Source organism: Sylvia atricapilla, chromosome 15, assembly GCF_009819655.1.
Source record: "Sylvia atricapilla isolate bSylAtr1 chromosome 15, bSylAtr1.pri, whole genome shotgun sequence".
NCBI lineage: Eukaryota > Metazoa > Chordata > Aves > Passeriformes > Sylviidae > Sylvia > Sylvia atricapilla.
In genome coordinates this window covers 13152371-13168004 of record NC_089154.1, presented here as the reverse complement: position 1 = coordinate 13168004, position 15634 = coordinate 13152371, and positions in this window count along the sequence as shown.

Below are 15634 nucleotides of genomic sequence, written 5' to 3'. Positions count from 1 at the left end.
CAATTTCTGGAGAATTAGAGCTGTTTGAGTGTCGTGGATAGACTGTGGTGATTCAGCAGTTATCTGCCTTTGTTCTTTTTGCAGCACCCCCACATGAAAACCTACTTTTCCTACTTTGCCCATGGAGAGACAACCTATTTTATTTCTTTTAGCCACCTTCAAATGATGTCTCCTGAGACTTCTTTAGGGGGGAGAAAAAAGACCTATTGTTAGTTAAAACCTACTCTTCAACTGAGATGTTTTATGAAATCAAGAGCTGATAGATGACTTCACTAACTTCTGCCTTACTTTTCAATCCTAGCTTTACATTCTCTAAACAAGGGAGGGGAGGAAAGGTTGAATGATGCTGCTGAAGTACTTGGGGAAGTAGAAAGATGGCAGTGCCAGATCCAGAAACTTCCTGCTGCATTTTAGATGTGCATGTGGAACCTCCACCTCCGAGGAGAATGAGAGGGTTGAGGGTTGCTTCCATCAACACTGTGCTCTCTTGGGAGGAATAGGTGTGTGCTCCCATGTCAGCTTCTGACTTGGAGCAGGATTGGCCAGGATTTAGATTCCAGCCACCCTGCTGTTGGAGGGGATGATCTGCTCCACCTCTGTGCAGGTCTGCACCCCTGTTCTGTCATCTGCATTGCTTTAATGGCCAGGTTATCCTGGTGTGAGCAGGGCAGGTCAGTGATCTGGCTGAAAAATAATCCTGTGCTTTGTGTTTGTTTTCAGTGGTTGCTCACCCCTGTGCTGGGGAAGAGGTGATGCTCTGCAGGTTCCTCCTGTGTGGTGGGAGAGGACAAACCTGCCCATTCACCAGGGTCTTATATCAGCTGAGACTGCATGAGGAATTGCAAATTTCGGCGTCTGAAGTGGGAATGCTGACTCTAAATAGCCAGTAGGCACAAGGATTCCTTTCAAAGCTTTTCCAGTGTAACTGTCTTCAGCAGCAAGCTATTAATAGTCTGCTAATTTAGAGAAGTACCAGTGGCAATTAACATTGTGAAGTGACACCCATTCAAGGGTGGAAATGCTTATTCCTGCACTGATGATGTTATTGCACAGGACAGCTTCTGCTCATACTGGTGTGTTCATGGAGCACTGGATTTAATTGGGAGCTGTGAAATCTCTACCAAGTGAGGAGTTTTGCTAAAGCATTGCAGTTCCTTTTATTTTTAGTGGTTTCCTTGTCCCATGGTCCACAGTAAAACTGTATGGTGAAGGATACTGGGCTGTCACACGTCAGAGGAAAGCTGTCCCCCCAGCCCTCCCTGTGGAATCAGGGTCTGGGCACCAGGGCTCCTTGGAAAGCCTTTTGGGAGTATCCTCTGTGGCCTCAGGGTCCCAAAGGTGCTCAGAGGTGGTGTCATGGTGTGCTGTGTGCTGTTCTCACTCCTTCCAAATACACCCTGAGCCTCCCCCTGCTCCCACTTGCTGGTGTGACTCTCAGGGAAGTTGCACACACAGGGAGACCTCAGAGTTGACTGGCAGTCCAGATCCGGATTACAATGCTCTGTGGATTTGGCAGGCCAGATTAAAGTACTTGGAAGGATCAGTCTGGCTCATGGGCTGTATTTTTGACATACTTGTTGTAGGAAAGTATTAGGAGTTGTAAGAAGGACTAATGTGAGCTTATATTTCACAATTTGGTGTGGTAACCGCTTTGTTAGGCGAAGCAGAATTGGAAGAAGTTATACTATTTTTGCCTGTTGGGTTTTTTTGTCGCAGCAAATGCCTGTAACATCTCCTACATTGAAAAGCAAACCTCATTTTCCCCCTTATAACCATTCAATTAGTCTCATCTCCGCTCCCATTTTCCAAGCAACTTAACAAGATGAGAAAAATCCTTCAAATTGCTCTTATAATATAAACACTGCCAGGGAGCCTTTAGCGGGCAGGAAAGCCGATGGGACAATCTCCATTTTCAGGAAGCTGGTTAAGAGCAAATGCATTTCAGCTGATAAATGGCAGGTGAAGGTGTGTGCCTGCATAATGCAGTTATTACCTGTGAGATGTTTCCCACGTAGAGATGTCAATGTACCTTGCAAAGAAGTGTGAGCATCTTTCTACTTCTGAGGCACAAGGAAATCGAAGGACACATCTGGACACGCTGCCATAAGCAGGAGTTTTGTGGCTGTGTTGGGTGTCTTCCGTCTTCTCTACTGATGGTGAATCAGTCTTAAACAGGTTTTGTGAAATGTCGTGTCCCCTTTGCCATCAGGAGCTGTTACTGGGTACAGTGAGAGGCTTCAGCTCAGGAAAACCCTGTGGAAAGCTGATTCTCCAGCAGCATGTGACACTGGACTTCTTTCCCAGGCTGAAAATGGGACGTGCTCAGGGACAGTGCCTGGCCTGGGGGAGAGAGAGGTCTCATTTTAAGGCACCTTTCTTTCCCTCCTCTCTATTTGCTGTGTGAAAATTACAGCTTCTGGGGGGAAAAGGCTTGTTTGGTTTTCTTAAATGCCTTGGAATATTCAGTGATATTGGATCTCTCTCCAGCTGGTTAACAGGCAAACAAGTACATCCAGCTGGTCAGTGTGTATCTGGAGCTTGGGGAATGTCTGTAGGGAGTGCAGCATTTCCTGGCTGGCAGGTTGGGATGGGAGGAGCAGATGGCACATTGTTGCCAGGGCAAGAACATGAGACAGGTACAAACACTAGAGGACATTGTAATCAGAAGGGAGGGGGAAAAATGTGGTACAAAAATGAAAAAAAAAAAAAATTGATAGAGGTCAAACCCTACAGGTAATGTAAATTCATTAGCTCTGCTATTCTCTCATACAGCAGCAGAAAAAGTTTAGAACTGACCTAAATTCTTTGGATAAAAGAAATGTAAAACCCCATAAAAAACCCCCAATAAAACGTAAACAAAAAAAGCTCAGGCTACAGTCTGAAAATTATCTGTACCACCTGTTCTTGTATTAGTTTTTTCTTGACTTTTATATGTAAATGTATATAGATATTTTGGGCAGAATTTGTAGGCTGGGTTAAGCAGGGTGACATATCATAGACAATGAGGATAAAATAATATAAAAGGAAGGTTATTTTGATATTTGCATCACCATCTTACATGGAACTTGGCGTTGTGCTGGATTTCATCTTTGTCTTCATTGCTTCAGTCATCAAATTTCTACTATAAAAGAAAAAGAAATTTAGGGAGAACGTGGAAATTTAAATTTAGCATTAAAGGTCATATAACAACATTTCTGATGGCTTCAGCTATTTACTTTTTTGCTCTAAAACGTTTGATTTAACACCTCTGAGAACACTTTTTGCCCTATTGTTTGTAGATGCCAAGATTTTATGTGTGTTTCAAAACAAAATGGATGGCTCTCTGCTGATTCTTCCTTTAGACATGTCATTTCTGGTCCCAGAAGGCTTACTTGGAGGCTGCTGGACTGTGGATGGGTGTTGAGGGGTTGAATTATGATGTGTTTCCTCCCATCAGTGTTGGTTTCCTGCACTGGCACCAGTTTTGTCTCTACCAGTTTCTGATGAAACATTTCTAGATGGTTGCTAAATTCACTCATCAAAAATTAAAGGCAAACCCCCAAGCTGACCAAGGAATTGCTAGTCTTCTTCCCCAAACCTTTCTTCTTCTCCCCCAAAGTCTGTGCCTCTCCCTGCTCTGCTTTTGGAGAAACCTCCTGTTCTTCAAGCCAGATCCCAAATTCAGGAGCTGTTTCTGGAAGCCAGGGAAGAGGAACTGTCTGGTGTGATTGTGTCTCCACAAAATCAGTGGGATTTCAGTGGAGTTTGGACCAGCCTGTAGTTCCCAACGAAATTAAATCTGCCAAGTTTTTTACTTCCATGTTTTAAACCAAATACTCACTTTGCTTGAAGGAGATTGAGCTTTGAAAAATAAGCTGGAGTAGGAATTGGAAAATCCTTACTGAAGCGTGGCACAGCTGTCAGCTCCAGAATTTGTCTTCCAGATGTTAATTTGATAGAGCTGGGGTTGGAACTGCTCAAATTGCTAAAAATTATAGGAGAACTGTAACCTTTCAGGAGGGATGTTGCAGTCTGACCATTTCCTCTGAAGCAACACCCTCCTTTGATGTGTTTGCCATTGCAGAGTTAAATCTCTGCATTTGATATCCTCTCATGAATTAGTGGCCATGGATGCTATTTTTTTCTGTCTTGTAAATGGACACTGAAAACTTGTCAAGCTCTTAATCTCTTTGCACCAAAAACTGGCTTTGATCATTGCAGGATACAGTTCCTACGAAAAGTGCTGATATTAATATCTGGGGTTTTTTAGTGTGTTAATCTTAGCTAGAATTTCCTTGGGACACCAATCAGGAGAAAGTTAGGAAAGGCAAAATTTCTGCAGATCAGATGAAATGCTTAAAATACCTCTTTAACAACCTTTTAAAAGGTCTAACTGTTGATTTGCATTTTCAGTGTAGTACAGGCGTTACAACAATTAGACCTTTTATTTACAGAGTGCAATTGGCACCCTCCTGTAAATTTTGCAGATCAAATATTTGTTGTCTTAATTTATAAAAAATTATCAGGAATTGCACATAACTCAGTGTAGCTACACGCAGTTCAGTCTGCACTAGAGGTCTATCTGCTGCAAAATCAAGGCCAACATATTTTCAAGGCTGGTTTTAAAGGAGATTAAAGAAAATCTACAAAATGGGATTTTCCTAGACTAAAATCCAGGTTGGGGTAAATGACGTTTAGGTCACTGCCTCAGGACACACCTAAAGTGTGTGCAGCCACTGAGCAGCTTATTGAGGGTTATTCCTTCCAATAATGAAAGTGAGTTTGTGTTTTAGAGTGATAAACAATACCCCCCTCAGCGAGCGAAGAGATTAACAATACATGACATTAAACACAAGATGTGCAAAGAGGAACAGCACGCTCACTAACTCCTCTGAGCTTTATATTATCTCAAAACATAAATTTTGTTGCCAATGGAACTCCATATAAGAATTAATTAGGGAACTTCACAAGCAGTCAAAACTCTTGCATGCCATTATAAATTTATCATTGCTGAAAGGATCTATTTCTGCTGTCAGACATCATGCTTATGTAGCAGAATATGGAATAAATAATCTCCTTCCTATATAAAGAGCCCTGGAAAAATGTTTGGAAAATTTGTTTTTAAAAAAGCCAAATGTGTTTATTTTCTGTAAGGCATTGCTGGAGAAACCACCAGTTAATATGCTGCCATTCAAATATTCCAACAACTGGCACAGATCCTTTGTTCTCCACAATCAAAGAGAACCTCCACAGGGGTGTGTTGAGCACTGCACTGCTTGAGCCTGTCCATAGGTGTTTCCCCAAAACAAAGGCAGAAGGTGTTCTGGGAGTAAACCCCTGCCATTTAAGAGCTTAGGCAAATCCTCTTGGACTGCAGGACCAACTTACCTTTCTATTCATTTTTGTTTGAGTCGTAATAACCATAAACAATTGCTCTCTTCCACAGTTTTAAAGGCTTATCTCACTGATTCTCATGTCAGTATTAGATGAGCAATTGCAGTTATATGTCTAATACTATCAAGGTACTTGGCAAAGCCAGTACTTTGTTTTTCCAGTTATTCCATATAGTTAAACATCCTGTGCTATTACATATTTCAGTACCTCAGCGGCTCCACCCCAACAGGTACCAGAATAAGTGACACAGGAAGGGAATCACATCTGCTTCTCCTGTAGAGGCTGACATTCAAGGCCCAGCCAATATGAAAATCTGAGTGCCTCAGGAGTGTTTTTCCTGCAGTGTGTCGTTACTAAAGTGACTTCACTTGCAACTGAGAAAATTTCTTTTTCCTTGTTGTCTGTGCACTCTCAGGTGCCTTGTGTAGCTCAAACACCATCACAGAAAACTCAGATTCCTGGAGGGTGCACTACTGACACAAGCTCCTGTGGGACCTGGCTCCTGATGTCCCCACAAGAGCACTCTGTTCTCTGCAGTGCCAAGAAATGCAGCATGAAGGGCTGAGCAGTGTTGAAAGTGGGAGTAGGAGAGGGTGATGAAAGAACTGCTGGAGGCCAAATTTAACCCTCTGAGGGCTGAATGGCAGGACTGGCTCTGTATGTGGTACTGCAGAGCCTGGATGTGAGTGCTGGGGGGTGAAATGGGACCAGGGATAGAAGCTCTAGTGGAGGAAGGACAGGGGACCACAGCAGTGAGAATGTGAGGGGTTGTCCAGAGGAGCTGACTCAGGGCAGAGCCCTGGGGAGTCTCAGCAGACCCTGTCCCCACCAGAAAAGGCTGTGCCTGGGTATTCACAGTCACACTGGCTGTAAACTGAGGGCAGAAACACTTCAGAGAAAGTGGTGTTCTAATTTTTTCTTTGGCTCTTGGAGTGGATACTGTGTTATCCTCTTGTATTAAGCTTTGGGGAGCATCAGACAGGTCAGGACTTAATGCTGTCAAAACCTCCAGTCTGAGTCTTTCCTAACTCTTGGGTCATTTTGCATCAGCCCTTCTCATATCTCTTTTGCATCATTATACTGACAAGCCAGATTTGCCAGAAAGTCACACTTCTGCTGCACATCTTTCACACACACACATTGTACTGTGGGTGTGATCCTCATCCTGCTTTGTCTGCTGTTTTTATCCGTGCTGTGTGCCACCTTAAATGCACAATATTAGACAGCACTTCTCAGGAGCAGTATTTCTAGGTGGCAAATCTGTGTGGTTTAATGTTATCAGTTCTAACTGAAGGTGATACGTTGAGCTGTGTGAAGCTATGGCCCCATAAATACCTGGGAGTGCCCGAGATGTGTTTATTTGTGGTTCAGCTCACTGCCTGATGAGCAGGGGCTTTCTCACACATTCTTCTTGTCATTCTTTCATGTTTCATTTACTTACAGTCCCATGGTTGGTTGTTTTTTTAATGCCATGAAGATGAAGTTCCTTCTGTGGTAAAAAGCCTTAGAGCCATTATCAAAGTGTGACTTTGCTGGAGTTAATCTCTCATATCACTCTTACCTGTTTGAAAGGTTCCCCTTTGATTGTAGTGAGTCCACGATGTGGGTGTGATGTGTGTGAAAGAAATCCCTTAGAGGAACATCCTACAGCCCCTTTCCTGGGTGCTCCTGTTCCCGTGGGCTCTCTACCAAGGCACAGTGGACAGCCTCCCTTGCAAGAAATCCAATGCCAGCACTTGTGGGCACATCTGTGCTGCTCAAGGTTAGCCCTAAAAAATTGGATTAGAAATTCGGGTTGGATAATAAGACTGTCTTTTTTTCAGTGATGATATTGAAACAGTGAAGTATTTTCCGGAAGAGATTACAGTTCTTTTTAAAGAAGAAAGGCAAGATAAATTTCTGACAGTGATGGCTAGTTGGAGTTGATTTGGATTTGGGAAGGACCTAGGTATTTTTTTGGAGGTCCCTTCCATCCCATAATTCTGCATTCTGTGCTTCATCATTTCACAGTCTACCAAAGAGCAAAAATCCTAATGGGGGCTGTTGAAATAGAAATCTTTCAGGTTTCTGTGAATTACTAGTCAAGCAGAAGATCTCCAGAGAGAGGGGGGAAACAACTGTGAAAATCTTCTGTTTAAAGATGAGTCCACACCTGAGAACATTAATACAATGTGAAAGCTTGAAAACATCTGCCATCAAGTGAGATCCAGGAGATCTGTGTGAAACTGTAATTACAACCAGTTCTGTACATGCAGGAGCAGCTGGAAATGTGGAGATGTTGAAGAAACTTGAAGTTAAGGGGCAATGAGCAATGGAAAGATTTCTGTGCTTTGATTTATATATTATTTTCTAATCTCTGAGAGTTGAAATCTCGAGCAGCTTTTCATACTTTAATAATATTTATGAAATGGGTTAATTGAATTATTCAAGTTCCTGAATTTTAAAAATATTTGATTTTAAAGTTTGATCATGTTGTGGGTAAAAGATGTCCTGGCATGAAGTGACATTTGGGGGGAAGAACAGTGTGAAGGAAATCACGTTTTGGTGTTACATTTTCAACACTGTGGCATGGAATGTTTTGACAGTTCCTAGCTTTTATTAGTTTAGGTATTCAGTCCTAATGAAAACCTTAATAATAGACCATGACCACCTCTGCAGAGAAAACATGGAGGCTGTGAATGTTCCAGAAATAGTATTAATGGGTGAAATTAAAAAATTAATACTTTGTAGGGAACAGGAATAGGATGCATACCCTGCTGCCTCTCAATGAGTAGAAATAACAGTGGAGCCTCTCTAAAACAGATAAACATGCTGAGGCTGGAGGGTTCAGGATCTTGCAGGCTTTAGAGAGCAAATACATCTCTTTGGGTGGTAGAGGGAAACATGGCAGGCAAATCCAAAGAAATGCAAACTGGAAGAAAGAGTTTTAAAATGCTTGCACATGAGAACGTGCTCAAAATTGTTGCCAAAGTCATAAGGTGTCGTATTGTTGAGGACCACTTAGGTATGTTTGCTGAGTTAAGAGATGTAAAAGAATGAAAAAAAGCTGTGAAATGAGGGAGAAGGTTATATTAAGTAGACAATAACGTAGAAAATTGCTAAAATGAGGAAGTAAATGAACAATGCTATATAGGTGTTTCTCTGTCTCATCTATGTTGGCATCAGAAATACTTAAATTAAATTTAAATGAATTAAAAAGAATGAATAGAATGTTTGATTTAATGAAAATTAAAATCTTTTCATCTAATAAACAGTTCTCCAATTTTCCTTACATAAAACTCATTTATTGCATAGATCAGAGCTGATTTTTTCATAGTGTTCTGTGCTGGCTGTGCCTGAGGCTCACTATTGGGCTTGAAGGAGCCTTGATTTCTTTGGGAGTAGGAAAATAGAAACTTCCATTGATGTATTGAGATGTGAAGGGAAAATGGGCTTGATGAGGATTTTATACTACGTGGCAATTTAGGACTGAGATATGCACAATTCCTATTTTACCATTCAGCATCTCAATTGTACCGTCAATGGGATCTCCAGAATTTCAAGTTTAATGAAGGTTTCAAATGAAAGATGTTTTGATATTTACAGGTGTTAAACTTTTACTCGATGTCTTTGTCTCCCAGATGTCCTTGCTCTGAAATATACATCTACTCCTTAATCTCTTTTATTTTTTCCTCGGAAGTGGAAAATCTGTTTAAAAAAATCATCTGATGCTGAGATCAGAACCAGAATCTGTGTCCAGTGTATTGGCTCAGGGTGAGGTTTGACTGACAGTGAGCTGGATGTCCCTCGTGATGGCCAAAAACAACTGCTGGGAGGATAAAAGGTCAAGGCTTCTGTAGTGTGGTTCTCTCTGCTGATTTTTAATACAGATATTTTGTTGATTGATTGCGTTTTCAGGGAAATCACACCAAGTGCTGCTTTTGGGCTATACAGACTTTCCCAGCCTTTAAATAGTTATAGACCTAAAAGACATATTTAATCACTCTTAGCATGATTTATACTTTGCCTCTCTGCAGAGCTGCATTTAAATATTCCTGGGGTCAGAGGAGGATGAATAGTCCACAACATTTGTCTGATGCTAAACAGACAAGTAAGTTATGATCTAGCAGCAGCAGGAGCCCTGTCTGCGGGCTCTGCACAGGCTGAGTGTCGTGGTGTCACAGCCTGTGCAGTCTGAGGGAACTGCTCCTCCCCTCAACGCCAGGGCCAACCCCAGCCTTTGGTCCTGCTCACTTGTCCCAAACAATCAATTTATCTCTGCAGCCACACTGATGCTCCAGCTAAAACTTGCTGCATTAATTATATCTGCCCTGAGCTTACAAGCTTTTAGAGCTATTTGGAACATAAATTTTGCAGGCTTGCTAGTCAGCAAGGGTTTTTTTTTCTTCTTCCAAGGTACCCAACTTGCAGTTCAATGAAACTACCAGGTGTTGGTCATTAATAAAAAAACTCCCCTTCAGTCTGCAGATTTAGGATAAAGGATTGATATTTCTGGGTTGTTGAGTAAGTACCAGGGAGTGGTTATACTTTAAGACACTTCTGTTGGAGACTTTCTGTCACTCTCAAAGTGGGACTTATTCAAGGATGTTCTTGCCAAGGAACGTGACAGAGACATTTTCTTCAATGTATTCCTTTACAGGCTAAAAGCATGGACTGAGATGCATTACACACATTTAAACCCACTGGGTCTAGTGTGCACTGTCTCGGTGCTGGGAGTAGCTGATGGTGGGGTTTTTGGGCTCTGACAGAGCTGTATAATTTTAAAAAATGCCTCCTAATCGTATACCACAAATTCTATTTTAGAATGTAACAGTCCGTGTAGCAGTGCCTTAGTGTCCTTAAGGAGGCCTCTTTTTGCTCCCTCAGGATCAAGTGAAATGTGTAATTTGGGAAATCTGAACAGAGAATTTGTGAGGAGATGGAACAGGGACAGGAGTATCCCTGAGCCCATGTTAGAAAGTATTTCCCAGGAAACTGAGCACAGTTTTGTGAGATTCTGGATGCTTCCTCCTGTGTTTCCTTAAACTCAATCTGTTTGTGGATAGCTTTCATCACCATGCCTGGATTTTTATATTAGTAACCTCACTTATTCAGACAGTAGCCTTTAATTGGAAAGTGAATGGTTACCTTGGTGTTCCAATGAAGAAAAAAGGAGAGTTTTTATCCACTAAGCATTGTTTTGGGTCAGTAATTAGTTTGGGGTCTACCAATATAAAAAACTTACTGAGTGTCTATTTGATATCTATTTTTTGATTAAAGATTTCAATGCTGGTTTAAATGCTCTGGCTTCAGTTTAATCTCTTCCAGTAGTTCAGCTGTAATAACAGAAGAATGTAAGACATATTGCTCATTACTTACACACATAGATATTTTAATATTTTGGTATTTCAGTCCTATCTGTCGTAGGGACTTTGTTTTGAAAAGTATCTTCTTATATCAAGCCACAGCAGACTTCCTGATTGTTCTGAACACGAGTTCTTAGCAAAATAAATGGCAGCAGAGCTATAAACTGAATTGAGGAGAGCTGTTTTTAATAGAAACTTTCAGTCTCAATTTTTCTGCAGAGAGCTCTTGGGAGACAAAATCTGGAAAATGAGCCAGGCTGGGACAGACTCAGAAAACAACAGTCCAGGGACCTAGAGCTTGAACACCATCCATGTCTCCTGTAAAACAAAGTAAGGAGCGAGCCCCAGCTAAGCCCTTGTGTGCTCCAGTGCAGAGTGGCAGTTTCTTTCACCTGGGGGAAGCATTTCTTTATGAAGGGATGATGTGAGCAGGTGCTGCTCTCACAAAGGGCAGCCTCTGCAAAATGGGTCACGGAGGGTTGCAGGAGTTACAGCAAAGGCAAACCCAGCAATGGTTTTATCTCCTTTTATCTCTGCTGATTTCTCTCCTTCTCTCACCCCTCACTCCCGATGTAGATCAGATTCCTTAAAACAGCTGCTTGATTTCCAAAAATGCTCAACCCTCCCATCTCCTGCTGAGAGGAGGAAACGGTTACTATGGCTTCACCACACAGGAACAGATGTACTTCAATATGCTGGGTACTCACCACACTCAGAGAGCTTCAGGTTTTTTAAGTCCAGAATAGGATAGCCCAGATAAGGCCACCCTGGCTCTGAATTCCTGATACTATAGAGAATATTAGTGAAGAATAACAGGAGAGGTCTGAGTCCTGCTTATGCTCTTCTTTTCCTGGTGTTATCCAGGTTCCAGGCTGATTAAGGGCCTTGGAGAGGGTAAGGCATTCAGATGAGCCAAAGGATCTGGGGCTGATCCTGCCCTCCACAAATAAACAGTCAATAGAACATATATGGGTTAGGGAAGTGGGGGCTGGAAGCTATGGCAATTTCCAGCAAGAGGGAAGGGGATTTTGGTGATTATGCTGTTAATATATTACATGTTCACATACTGCAGGCTATTAAATGGAAGAAAGTGCACATCGTACATTGGAGTCGAGAGAAAGTAATTTTCAGACTTTGGGGAAATTTGAGTGGGGATCTGAGTGGTGTGGTTTGAACCCTCCTCTTTAGAGCAACATTAGTGAGTGAATCATCAGAAACGTTTTGACATTCTGCCCATGCAGTCCTATTCACTTCAGCTCATTTCTAAAACCTGATTCTGTGCTCTGATGTATTCATTCTGAAGGGAGTCAGGGTGGACTGGGAATAGTTTCTGGATCTTTTTCTCCATCACTAACTTCTATAGGGGCTCTAAATAGAAATGTAGCATACTTTGCTGAAGCACATGAAATGTCAGTTCTACAGTGCTGTCATTCATAAGAACTCAGTGATGTTATGGTAGTCAGTTGCCTAAAATCACACTCCTTTTTGGTGTTTCTCTATTTTTTCATCTTTGCAGAAAATGGTGGCTCTGAGAATCAACCTGTCTAATTTGAGTGAGACCCTCCATTAAGTGAACAAATAAGCTCTCTCCTTCTGATTGTCTCAGATCTTGAAAGGTTGAAAAAGTTCTTTTTTTTTGCTAACATCACAAGGCTTTGCAGTTTAGAAAGCCTAGGATTCAAAGCTTCATCTACATTTTTAATCTACAAAAGTGAATCTTCTGCACATCTTAGACTTCTTGTAAGTCGTTATCTTATTTTATCCTCCATTATTTCTTTTGATTGGAGTTTTACTGCTGTGTTCTCTAAAGTACCACAATTCATTTATTTAATACATGAAAATGTGTTTAAAGACTTGTCCACCTGCAAGGTCATTTATTTTGTTGGCATCTTTATAAATCAACCCAAGTACTCTAAACACGATAGCAGGCTAATTTGTAAGTGCCCTCAGTGGGGATGCAAAAAGATTAGAATAAATCATTGAATTGCTTAAGACTGGAGGCGAGGCAGAAAGAGAGAGAAAGGAGGTTATTGGAGTGGTACCTCCGGGGGAAGGATTAACAGAGGTGTTTCCAAATAACACAGAAATGCCCCAGTCAGTGTGTGGGACAGGTGAGCCCCAGCAGAGTCACCTGCTCAGGAAGCACAGTGAGGTCAGGTGCCCAGCACTCCTCCTGTGCCCAGCTTTGGCTCTGGGGGCCCTGTGCTGCCGAGGATGGGCACAGCAGCCTTACAGCCCCAGTGCGGGGAATGTGTGAGGCTTGGGCACGTGGTGGCTGTGAGGAAAGGGAATTATTGCTCTTGCCTGTTGCTGACAGCTGCTAAAGAGCCTATCCTGAGATGCTCTGGGAGGCTGTGCTGCAAGGAACAGCAATAATGCAATATTTCACTAGGCTGTCCCCAAGAGAAGGCTCGTGAGCCTGGGAGGAGCAGCCCGTGCTGGGTGTGTGCCTCCCTGTGTGACTCTGGTCCTGTGCCACTTGGAATATATCCTCATCCTGTGCTCCAGAGGTATGTGCTGGTCTTGGCTAAATTCCTCCTTCTACTTAAGCTATATTATTTCTGAAAGGTTGTGGCAGATCAAGAGTTGGCACCCAAATTTCTTTCTCATCTGGATACCATTTAATTGACTTGTCACTTTTGACTTTTTTGTACAGCATCACTTCCATGTGTGACTTTCTTTTCATTCTTGTTCTGACATGAACAGGATGTGATGTGCTCAAAACAACATCTGAGGCTATCAAAACACAATGAATAATGTCTGAAAAATATAAAAGAAGAGGAGAAAACATTAAAAATATTTAGTTGCAGTGAAAGATCATCTCATCTTCCTACATGATTCTTGGCCTCTGGCCTTGAGGTGAGCACAGGAATCATCAAAATTTGCCCTTTCTTTGACAGTCAGGACTTCTGTGTCTGCTAAAGCCCTTTGCACATTAATGCCCTGGCCCTTTGTTGGCTTCCCTTCTTCTGAGGCTTGGGCAGGACAGCTGTAACAACTTCATTGAAATATCCAAGAGCAGAATAAAATCAGTCTTGCAAAGAAATGCTAGTTTCTTTATCCTCGTGTGTATATACAATAAAAGGGAGTTCAATGTTCCTTACCGGTTACTTAGAAGATTACCCTTCCAGCAGCCTCAGCTCACTGAGGCACTTAAGCATGGATTTAATTTTAAGCACAGAATGAAGTGAGAGCCAGTTGTCAGCTCTGTGCTTTTCATCTCCCCAGCTGGAATTATCTTCCTTGCTGCTCTGATCATATCTTCCACTTACATATTCTCAGTCCTCCATGGCTCCCTATCTTGTCACCTGTTTCACATACCTTAATCTCACCTTAAGAACGCCACCCAGTTCTTCCTGCCTACAGGGATTTTCTCTCACAGAGACAATCTCTTAATCCCACTTGACACTGGCAAGTTCCCTTGACCTGCAGCATCTTCCCTTATCTGAGCAGAGGGCTGCTACTCTTCTCCTGTGGTCCCTGTCCCCCACCCCACCAAGGACCTTGCTAGTGGTACCTTGCCACATTTGCCAGCACTTTCCCAAATAATCCTCTGTCCTTATTCCTCTCACTCATCTCATTGTTCACCGTGATTTAATTTGAATGTATGGTACAGCTTAAAAACTCCAGGACAAACAGGTTTCACGAAGAATTAAATTCTCAAACGACAGGGTCAATATCCTTTGTAAGAGCTGTGTGTGGAAACTCAGGTGCAAAGGTCAGGTGTAGATCTGAACTCCAGCTGACTCGGGGTGGCTCATTCCTGCCCATTGCACAGAGAGCCAAGTGTTTGATGTCTGAGGAGAGGAGAGATACCAGAGCACACAGTGTCTCCCATTTGGATTTCACCTGCTTGTTCGTGTCTGTGGATGCTTTGTTTGAGAACTGATTGCAAAGGCTGATTACATCAGTCTGTTATTAAAGGAAGGTGTTTGCAGAGGACAACAATAATAAAAGCTATTAAAGCTTCAATGCATGCCACCTTTCAAAATTGCAAAAAATTTCACCCTTTCCGATTTTTTGGTCTTCACCTTTTTAGTTCTTTACTTTTACAGTAAAAGTAGTAAAACCTCTGGTGAATGGCCATTTAAGCTTTTATTGCAACTTTGATGCTAGAGGACAGAATTTAGTCCCTCACGAAGCTGTGCTGATATTCACTACCAGTAATACAGTAAATCAGTTCACTCTTTTATAATAAACTGCAGTTTAATTCTTACAAATCACTGCAGTTTCACTCCACTGAAACACTTTCTCTCCAACAACACTAATTTCAAGTCGTGTTTATTTACCTGACAAACCTTGGCTTTGCTTGTTGCATCACTTGTTTCTCAGTAAGTGCTGCTACAATTTACTGTGACTTGCTAACTATTGCTTCCACCAATTGCCTGTTTAAATTATATTATTCAGTTTGTAACATGACTAAAATGACAGGAATTAAAAATAGATCCTGTTCTCTAGGGCTGAAGACCCGGAACCATAAAAAAAATGCCTCGAACTCTTGTTAGAAGCCTGGATTAATTCTAAAATTCATAAATAAAGCGATTGCAGCAATTAACTTCATCTCTCTTAAGAGACTTTAACTATACAAGTTAATCTCTGAAGGTTCTTTGAAAGTATTGCCCACAGTCATTTCCAGGCACGAGGTCTCAGCAGAGCCCTGTCCTACTTGAGAGGTTCAGGCTCACTGAGGCAGGATGATTTCCAATTTATGCTCCTAGGAGTCTGCATTTGGTTTAGCTGCAAATATGCTATGGGAACAAGAGCCAAAAGCAGTCGTGGCATATAATCATTAGCAAAGACTTTTATAACCTTTTTTATAAGTCAGCAATGACCGCATTTCCAAACGTGTCACTGCCATGAGCAAGTCACTTTGTTTGTGAGAATCAATTCAAAGCCAGTGACAAACCACCAGGACA